Source organism: Chiloscyllium plagiosum, chromosome 30 (assembly GCF_004010195.1).
Source record: "Chiloscyllium plagiosum isolate BGI_BamShark_2017 chromosome 30, ASM401019v2, whole genome shotgun sequence".
Lineage (NCBI taxonomy): Eukaryota > Metazoa > Chordata > Chondrichthyes > Orectolobiformes > Hemiscylliidae > Chiloscyllium > Chiloscyllium plagiosum.
The window spans coordinates 34088287-34096697 of record NC_057739.1 but is presented as its reverse complement, the minus strand read 5'-3'; the positions used below and the strand labels follow the sequence as shown (position 1 = coordinate 34096697).

The window sequence follows — 8411 nt, the reverse complement described above, 5'->3', positions numbered from 1 at the left end:
CCCATCTCCTGTCTTTCTCCAACTGCCCCCTCCCTCCCCATACAGTACAGAGATGGCTGGAGAGACCTTTGGGAATGTTACAGAATGCAGATGGTGGTTTGAAATAAGATTAGTTTTCGAAGTATGTATGTTGGTGGGGAACAGACAGGCAATTAATCGCATGAAATTTTAGTAAGGGCATAGAGAGACCCCAGGAAAGAAATCTCACGTCACAATAATTCCTCTTTGTCAGTTGCATTACTATAAACAGTGATCCCAACAGAGATGGAAACCAAATAAGATGCAGTATTTGTTTAATGTATGAGGCATTTGTTTTGCGAAAAACATCTTTAAAAGTGAGGAACGTGACTGGAGGTAGCTTTTTGGTTGACCCTTGCAGTAAATGTTGCAGTAGCTGACAAGAAAAATTATACCATGCGAATCAGATCAATAATGTTTCCTTTTATTTTGTATGTAATTTTATTCCTGCTTCTAATTTTTTTCCTGTTTATCCTGCAATATTTAGTTTGATGTACACAATGGGGGGAGGTTGTGTGTTGACGGTTTATTTTCAACCCCAGCTACTTGAGCCACTTTATATATCAAGGAGATGATACAATCTGTTTTCAGGCTACGAGATCAAGCCTGGGCAGGTGGCTAAAAACCAGATTCCTGGTCACAGTTGTGTTTTCTATAGCTTCTTTCAGGAATTCAATGTATTGGAGCAGCCAAGTTTGTGCAGTCAGAAACAATGTAAGAAATGGAAGCAGGGTGGTGTCCTGGAGCCCGCTCTGCTTTTCAATACGCCAGGAGCTAATCGTTTCCTTCAGCATTTTACTGCCTGCTTCCTCTATCCCTCAATTTCCCTGAGTGCCAAAATTTCTGTCTCAGCCTTAAATCTACTCAGTGGTGGAATATCCATAACCCTGTTGGGTGGAGAGTTCCACAAATTCACAGCCTTTTAAATGAAGAACCTTATTCTGAGACCTGCTGTGTTCAAAGTTCCCTCAGTCGAGTAAATTCAGTAGGTCAGACTATTTTGGGATTCCCTACAACTCTAATGGCAAGCTTTCAATCTCAGGCAATAGAATATGATCACTTTATATGAACATTTCCAGAGTAGTTTCACAGATGAAGTAAAATTATTGAACAAAGGTCTTGTTACAAATTAACCTTGATGAGTAACCTCATTCAACTCAAATCTGCACACATCTAGTTCCTCAGTAACGTTGTCAAAGGCTGTCATTTTCATTAAGATGATTCTATTCTCCATGTGGTTTACTTAGGTAGCTCTTCCCTGCAGCCCTCCCCAATGTTCGCAACCCAGCTTTATCCCAGTCACACTAAGAGAATGCTAGAATCAGTCCTGTGAGAGAGTGGAACTGGGGTCTGGTCATGATGCTTCTCACAGTCAAATAGCAGGCGTAGAGTCATGCAGCTGATGAGCAGAATGTAGAGGGTAACCATTACCTATGGACTGCCACTGCAGCAGTGAGGTGTTAAATATTGTGGGTGGGTGGATGTAAGAAATGGAAGCAGGGTGGTGATGGCTGATGGGAAAAGAAAGAGGAAATTGTGGTTACGTTACATTATCACTTTGTTTATGACACTGGTGCAAGTGTAATTGATGTTGGTGTGAGTGTACGATCACAATTATTGTACCAGTTTGCTTCAATTTGTGATCTGCTATTTGTTAATTCTTCACCTCTGATCGCTCGCACTACTGCAACCATAACGGTGACCACAAGTACTTCAGAAAAATGTTATCTTTCTTGAGTGCTTTGGCTTAAAATCCATAGGTGTACTGCTGGGTATAAAGATTTCAATGATGTGAAAATTTCTTCATGTTTCAGCACCCACCAACTTCTGTGTATAAAAGCAAACTTACCTCACCTTTCGCCTTTAAACTTTCCTCCTTCACCTTTAGCCTATGACATTTTCACGCTGGGGGAAAAAGATGAAAAAACTCTATCATTCCTGCATTTCTGCTTGTTACTTAGTGTTGAAGGGCGACATGGCCATTTGAGCTGTATTTATATTTTTGTAAATTGCAAGTGTTTTCCCCATCTTGCTTCTATATCTTGTTGAGTTTGGGAATAACTAGTGAGCAGGCTTTTCATGTTTGTGTGCTGGGGCAAGTTTTCAGTTCAGCAATAAAAGGTAAATCATTGACCCAAATGGATCTTTCACCTCAGTGGTAACCATTCTCTTGGCTTTTCCTCACATGACTCCTCTGCCTAGACACAACTCTGAATTTTAGCTCTAAGAAAGTTGTAAACTATTGTTTACAAAAGTTGTAATTTTGCTTACCCCCCCTCCCCCTTTATTTTCTAGCATTTTGTCAGCCTTCTTCACATAAATTTGTTCTTAATAATTTACAATTGGCCTTTGTTCAATAGTTTGTTTGTCGTCTGTGAAACTGCTGTGGGAATGTTCCTACAAAGTGTCACCAAAAATTGAAACCTGGCCACTGGAATCGTTGGGAATTTCAAAATAGTCTGACCTACTGAGTTTAGACCTCCTCCATCCAACTTCTTCCATGCACATGGAGAGAAAGAGCAATGCCTCAGAGGAGACAACTCAAAACAACCTAATCTATCACTTACTGAAGTTCCAAACCTTCTCTTAACCATTACTCAAGGGGAAATGATAAAGAATGTGCTGAAGAGGGAATTTTGCATGGAGACGAGTGCAAGGTACCCAGCACATTGGTGAGTAGAGTGCATAGAACAATAGGCTTTTAGCTGGTCTGTTTCCCATTTGCCTGTGTCCGGAATGGGGGGCTGCCAATATAACATTGTCACACAGTGAGCCCAATGATGAATTCAGGTTGGATTTCTTTGCCCAGAAATTGATGAGAATGTGGAGCGGCTGCATTGGGCAGTTGAGTTAGATTGTGCAGATGGGTTTTACGGGAGGGTAGGGGGGAACAAACGAGCAGCAGGATATGCTTGTAGGGAGAGATAGCAGGTTCATGTGGAACATAAACTCTAGTATTCGCCATTTGAACCGAATGAACCTGGTACTGTCCTGTATGTCCTATTTAATATTCAGGGCTGTTTAAACTGAGGATGTCCTGATGCTGTTAACATATCTCAGTGCAACACAGGAACAGGCCCTTCAACCCACCATATCTGTGCTGACCATGATGCCATTCTAAACTAATCCCACCTGCCTGCACATGCTTCTGTCCTATCTGCTTCTACCACCTCCCCTGGCAGTGTGTTCCAGGCACCTACTAACCTCTGTGTAAAAAAAAGAACCTCACACATCTCCTTTTAAACTTTCCATCTTCACTTTAAACCTCTGGCCCCCAGTATTCCACATTCCCATGCTGGGGAAAAAGGCTTAAAAATTCCTTGTCGTTTCTGCAGTTTTGTTTGTTTCTTAGTGGTGAATCTCTACATAGTCATGGAATCCCTACAGTGTGGAAGCAGGCCATTTGGCCCATTGAGTCCACACCCATCCTCCCACCCAGACCTCTACCCTATCCCTGTAATTCCCATAGCTAATCCACCTAACCTGCACATGCCTGGATTCAATGTGCAATTTAGCATGGCCATATCACCTAACCTAAACATCTCTGGATTGTGGGAAGAAACTAGAGCACCCAGAGGAAACCCACGAAGGGAGAAGGTGCAGACTCCGCAGAAACAGTCCACCGAGGGTGGAATCGAACCCAGGTCATGGCACTGTGAGGTAGCAGTGCTTAATCTCTGAGCTACCATGCCAGTCATTTGAGCTGTATTTATATTTTTGTAAATTGCAAGTGTTTTCTCCATCTTGCTTCTATATCTTGGATTCCATTTGTTGAGTTTGGGAATAACTAGTGAGCAGGCTTTCTTGTTTGTGTGCTGGCTCAAGTTTTCAGTTCAGCAATAAAAGGTAAATCATTGACCCAAATGGACATTGCACCTAAGTGATAACCTTTCTCTTGGCTTTTCCTCACATGACTCTGCTTAAGCCTTGAAGATAAAGGCAACTAGTGTGTACTGTTTGTGCCAGAAATCTGCATCTTGCCTTGTGTCTGACTCATCAGCAAGGCAAGATCTTCTCATTTCTCTCATGTTTAATTCACTGGCTCCCCCTGCCCTATCTAACTTTGATGTGGAGGTGCTGGCGATAGACGACGTAAGAAGTCATATGACACTAGGTTATAGTCCAGCAGGTTTATTTGAAATCACAAGCTTTCGTAGTGATGCTCTTTCCTTTTGATCTTTCTACCTATAAATTCTGTGCCTTGTGTGCTTCCCTTCACTTCACCTGACGAAGGAGCAGCGCTCCAAAAGCTTGTGATTTCAAATAAACCTGTTGACCATAACCTGGTGACTTGTGACTCTATCTAACCTTCACCAACTCAAATCTCTGTTCCCCTAAAACCACCCTTGTGCTCTCCTCCTCATTTTAACTTCATCAATGGCTGACATTCCTTAAGTTTTTCCGACGCCTCTGTCTCTGGTCTCCTGACATCACCCCCACTCCAAGCTACTACTGCTCCTTTAGTCATTTGGTCACTGTCTTGCAGCAACTTCTTTCCTCAGTACCTTGGCTTCAAGAGATGCATTGAAATCGCTTCCCTTAATGCTTTTGTCCCCGAGTCCCTCACTTCCTATTTAGATCACTTCCCCTCTATTTTGTGGCTAACCTGTTTGCCTCTCATTAAATGTCAATTGTACAAAATGCGGTGATATACCAAAGAAATGTAGTTGATATTTCTCCCATAATCAAAATAAGTCAAGCTGATATCTGTTCACTAACAAGTCGCTGTCCATGCACCCTACCATCTTTCCTATGTTCCAAGAGAGACTGCACTTTGCAATAATTAACTGACCGTTATGCACTTCAGTACTCTCTTGGGTCATAAAAGGTGCAATACAAATGCAAAACATTTTGTTTGTCTTGGTCAGCACTTTGATTCCTTTGCATAAATGAAGTGAGAGCTGTTTGAAACAAGGGAATGTCAGCTTTCTGCAGTCCTGTTTGAGGTACTGAGTCTAACTAATGTCTCTGCTGTGGGTCTTGAAGATGAATACTGCAGTGTTAATTACTAAGTTGAGTAGACAGGGGAATTATGTAACTAGTTTGCATCATTCAATAATTGCAACTAAGCAGTTTGTTGCAGTGTGAGGCTCATTACAAATGCACGGGGAATCCTTCTCATAGTTGTCGTGTTGTTGCTAGAATTTCAGTAAAGTGTAGCAGTGGAATGTGATGTTTTTGTGTTGACCACTCTGAATTGCGAAATACCCTGCCATGCAAGCTGTAAATCAACTTGTATTCTGAAGGGATAATTATGAGGTGGTAAATTTAAAATCCATATTTAATGCCACTGGATTAGAAACCAAGAAGATAAAGCTCTGTGGATGTTTGGTTCCAATGCAGCTAGAATTCATTGAATGAATTAAATTGGAAATCTAGTCTCGTTCCTGGTGACTGCAAAACTATGTAAATAAAAATCCTTATCTGGCTTACTAATGCCGTTGAAGAAGAAAATTTGCCATCCCTACCTGTTTGTTCTAAATATGACGCCAGACCCACAGCAATGTGGTTGGTTCTTAAATGCCCCTAGCAAGTTCAAGGACAATTAGAGACAGGCAGTACCGTGCAGACTTAGCCACAAGAAATCAAAAATCTGACAAAGAACAGTGTCTCTCTTCTCTTTTGCTTTCCCCTTTAATGTGTTGGTCCAAATACACTCAATTTTGTGTTAAAATTAATTTCTTTTATCATGGTCTGATTCCTAAACTGGAAGTTTAGGGTTTCAGTTAAGTGAGCAGAAAGTTTGAGGAAGATGGGGAATCTGCCTCCTTTAGTTATAAGACCTTCCTGAAATATTCAAATAAAAACAGGAAATGGTCAGTCAAGGTACCCTTTGTGGAGAGAGAGAAACAGAATGAATATTTCTGATGGAAAGGTCATCGGCCTGAAATGTTTAACCTGGTGTCCCTCTCTACAGAAGCTGCCTGACTTGCTGAGTATTAACTGCAATGCTAGGAATCTGAAATAATTTGTTTTTAACATTGAAAATGGTACAAATAGAATCACATGGGCAACAAACTAGATTTTATGGAAGTTGATGAGAGTCTTGTTTGTTTGATTTTGTTTTTGGTATGCTTTCCTTAATTGGTCAGAGTATTGAGTACAGGAATTGGGAGGTCATGTCACGGCTGTATAGGCCACTGTTGAAATATTGTGTGCAATTCTGGTCTCCTTCCTGTCGGAAAGATGCTGTGGAACTTGAAAGGGTTCAGAAAAAACTTACAAGAATGTTGCAAGGATTGGAAGATTTGAGCTATAGGGAGATACTGAACAGGCTGGGGCTGTTTTCCCTGGAGTGTCGGAGGCTGAGGGGTGACCTTTATAGAGGTTTATAAAATCATGAAGGGTATGGATAGAATAAATAGACAAAGTCATTTCCCTGGGGTGGGGGAGTCCAGAACTAGAAGGCATAGGTTTAGGGTGAGAGGGGAAGATATAAAAGAGACCTAAGAGGCAACTTTTTTATGTTTAGGGTGGTACATGTATGGAATGAGCCACCAGAGGACGTGGTGGAGACTGGTACAATTGCAACATTTAAGAGGCTTCTGGATGGGTATATGAATAGGAAGGGTTTGGAGGGATATGGGCCGGGTACTGGCAGGTGGGACTAGATTGAGTTGGGATATCTGGTTGGCATGGACAAGTTGGACCGAAGGGTCTGTTTCTGTGCTGTACATCTCTATAACTATGACTGACTGACTGTGACGAGAAATGCAGAAAATATTTCTTTTTAATCGTGTGAGCAAAGCCAGAGGTGGGAGATATGAGTGTATTGCAATAGAGAAGGAACAAATATTGGATTTCCCACATCCTTCACTATCCAGTCAGGAATAGGCTTAAATACTAGCTGCATTTAGCGTTTGAAGAGTTTAGAATATATATTTTACATTCGTCAATATTTGTGTTTCACATAGTAATTTAGTTTCACGGATGAGAGTATTGACTGCCAATCACAAACTGCTATTGGTGAGCTGACGCCCTCTTGAATTGCTGCAGGCTGTGGTTGTGGGTGTAGGTGTTCACAGGATGGGTTTTGACCCAGTGACAGTGAAGGACTGGGTGATATGTTCTGAGTCAGGATAGTGTGTGACATGGAGGAGACCTTGTAGTTGTTGTCCTTAGCCTTCGAAACGGGAGAGGCCCTGGGTTTGGAGGGTTCTGTTGAAAGCGTCTTGGCAAGTTACTGCTGTGCATTTTGTTGGTGGTACACACTGTTTCTGTGTGTCAGTGCTGGAGGGAGAGACTATTTTATGGGCTGGATGTGGGGAGGATCAAACAGACTGTTTTGGCCCGGGTGGTGTTGAACTTCTTGAATACTGTTGGAGCTGCACTCATCCAGGCAGCTTCCATGATGGAAGTTGATTCTTCCACAACACCATCACACTCCAAATTTGTGCCTCGTAGGCGCTGGGCAAGTTTTGGGATAACAGAAGGTGAGTTACTTGCCAAAGAATTCCCAGTCTCTGCCCTGCTTTTTTGACCATGGCTAGCTAGCTAGCTCAATTGGTAGAGGGCAGTAAGTGTTCAAAGTTTGTGCGAAGATTTGTAGCTCGGGTGCTCGTTGCTGTGGTTCTGTTCGCCGAGCTGGAAGTTTTTGTTGCAAACGTTTCGTCCCCTGGCTAGGCGACATCATCAGTGCTTGGGAGCAAGCTTTGTGCTGGCTGCATGCTTCATTTTGGGTCTGGTGGTGCAGTGGTAATGTCCCCACCTCTGGGTCAGAAGATCTGGTTTCAAACCACTAACCATTCTGAGCTACTCTTGTAGCCACATATTTATATGGCTTCCCCAGTTCAGTTTCTGATAAATTGTAACTCCCAGGGTGTTGGTAGCGGGGGGGGGATTCAATGATAACGATACCACTGAACGTCAAGAGGAGATGGATAGATTTTTCTCAGTGGGACTGGTCACGTGCAGTACAAATGCTACTTGCCAAGCTAATTTAATTAATACATAGGAGGCTAATACTTTCTGTTCTTTACTGGGATCGTCAGCTTTTAAGGTTTTGTTTTTTAAAAAAAAAATCGAATTTCTTACAAATTTAATTTGTGCGTAAAGTAATGCATCTAAGCAGCTTTTACATTTGAGTTCTCATGTTTGTTAAAAGTGAATAATTAATGAGGGACAGAAACAGATGTCTGTATAACAAAGGTAAGTAAACAAGGTACATCTATTGCCAGACGGGAAGGGTTTCTCATTAAATATCTTTGCCCTGTGTTCTTGATTTTCGGAGCTGAATAACTGCAGGAGGATTGTACAGGTACTTGCGTGGTGTAGCATTCACATGATTCCCTCAGTTCCAAATTTCAAAACTCTTTGAAACACAAGCCCTCTTACAAAAGTATTCACACCCAACTCAATTGAATGGACAAACCATCAAACCCCTCTCTAGTTTC

General features: G+C 41.9%; 1 protein-coding gene across 1 annotated transcript in view; it reads left to right on the top strand.

Moving 5' to 3' along the window:
- The window catches only part of stom (stomatin), a 53861-nt gene that overhangs the window by 740 nt on the left and 44710 nt on the right, over positions 1-8411 (top strand). The gene's annotated exons all lie outside the window — the stretch shown is intronic.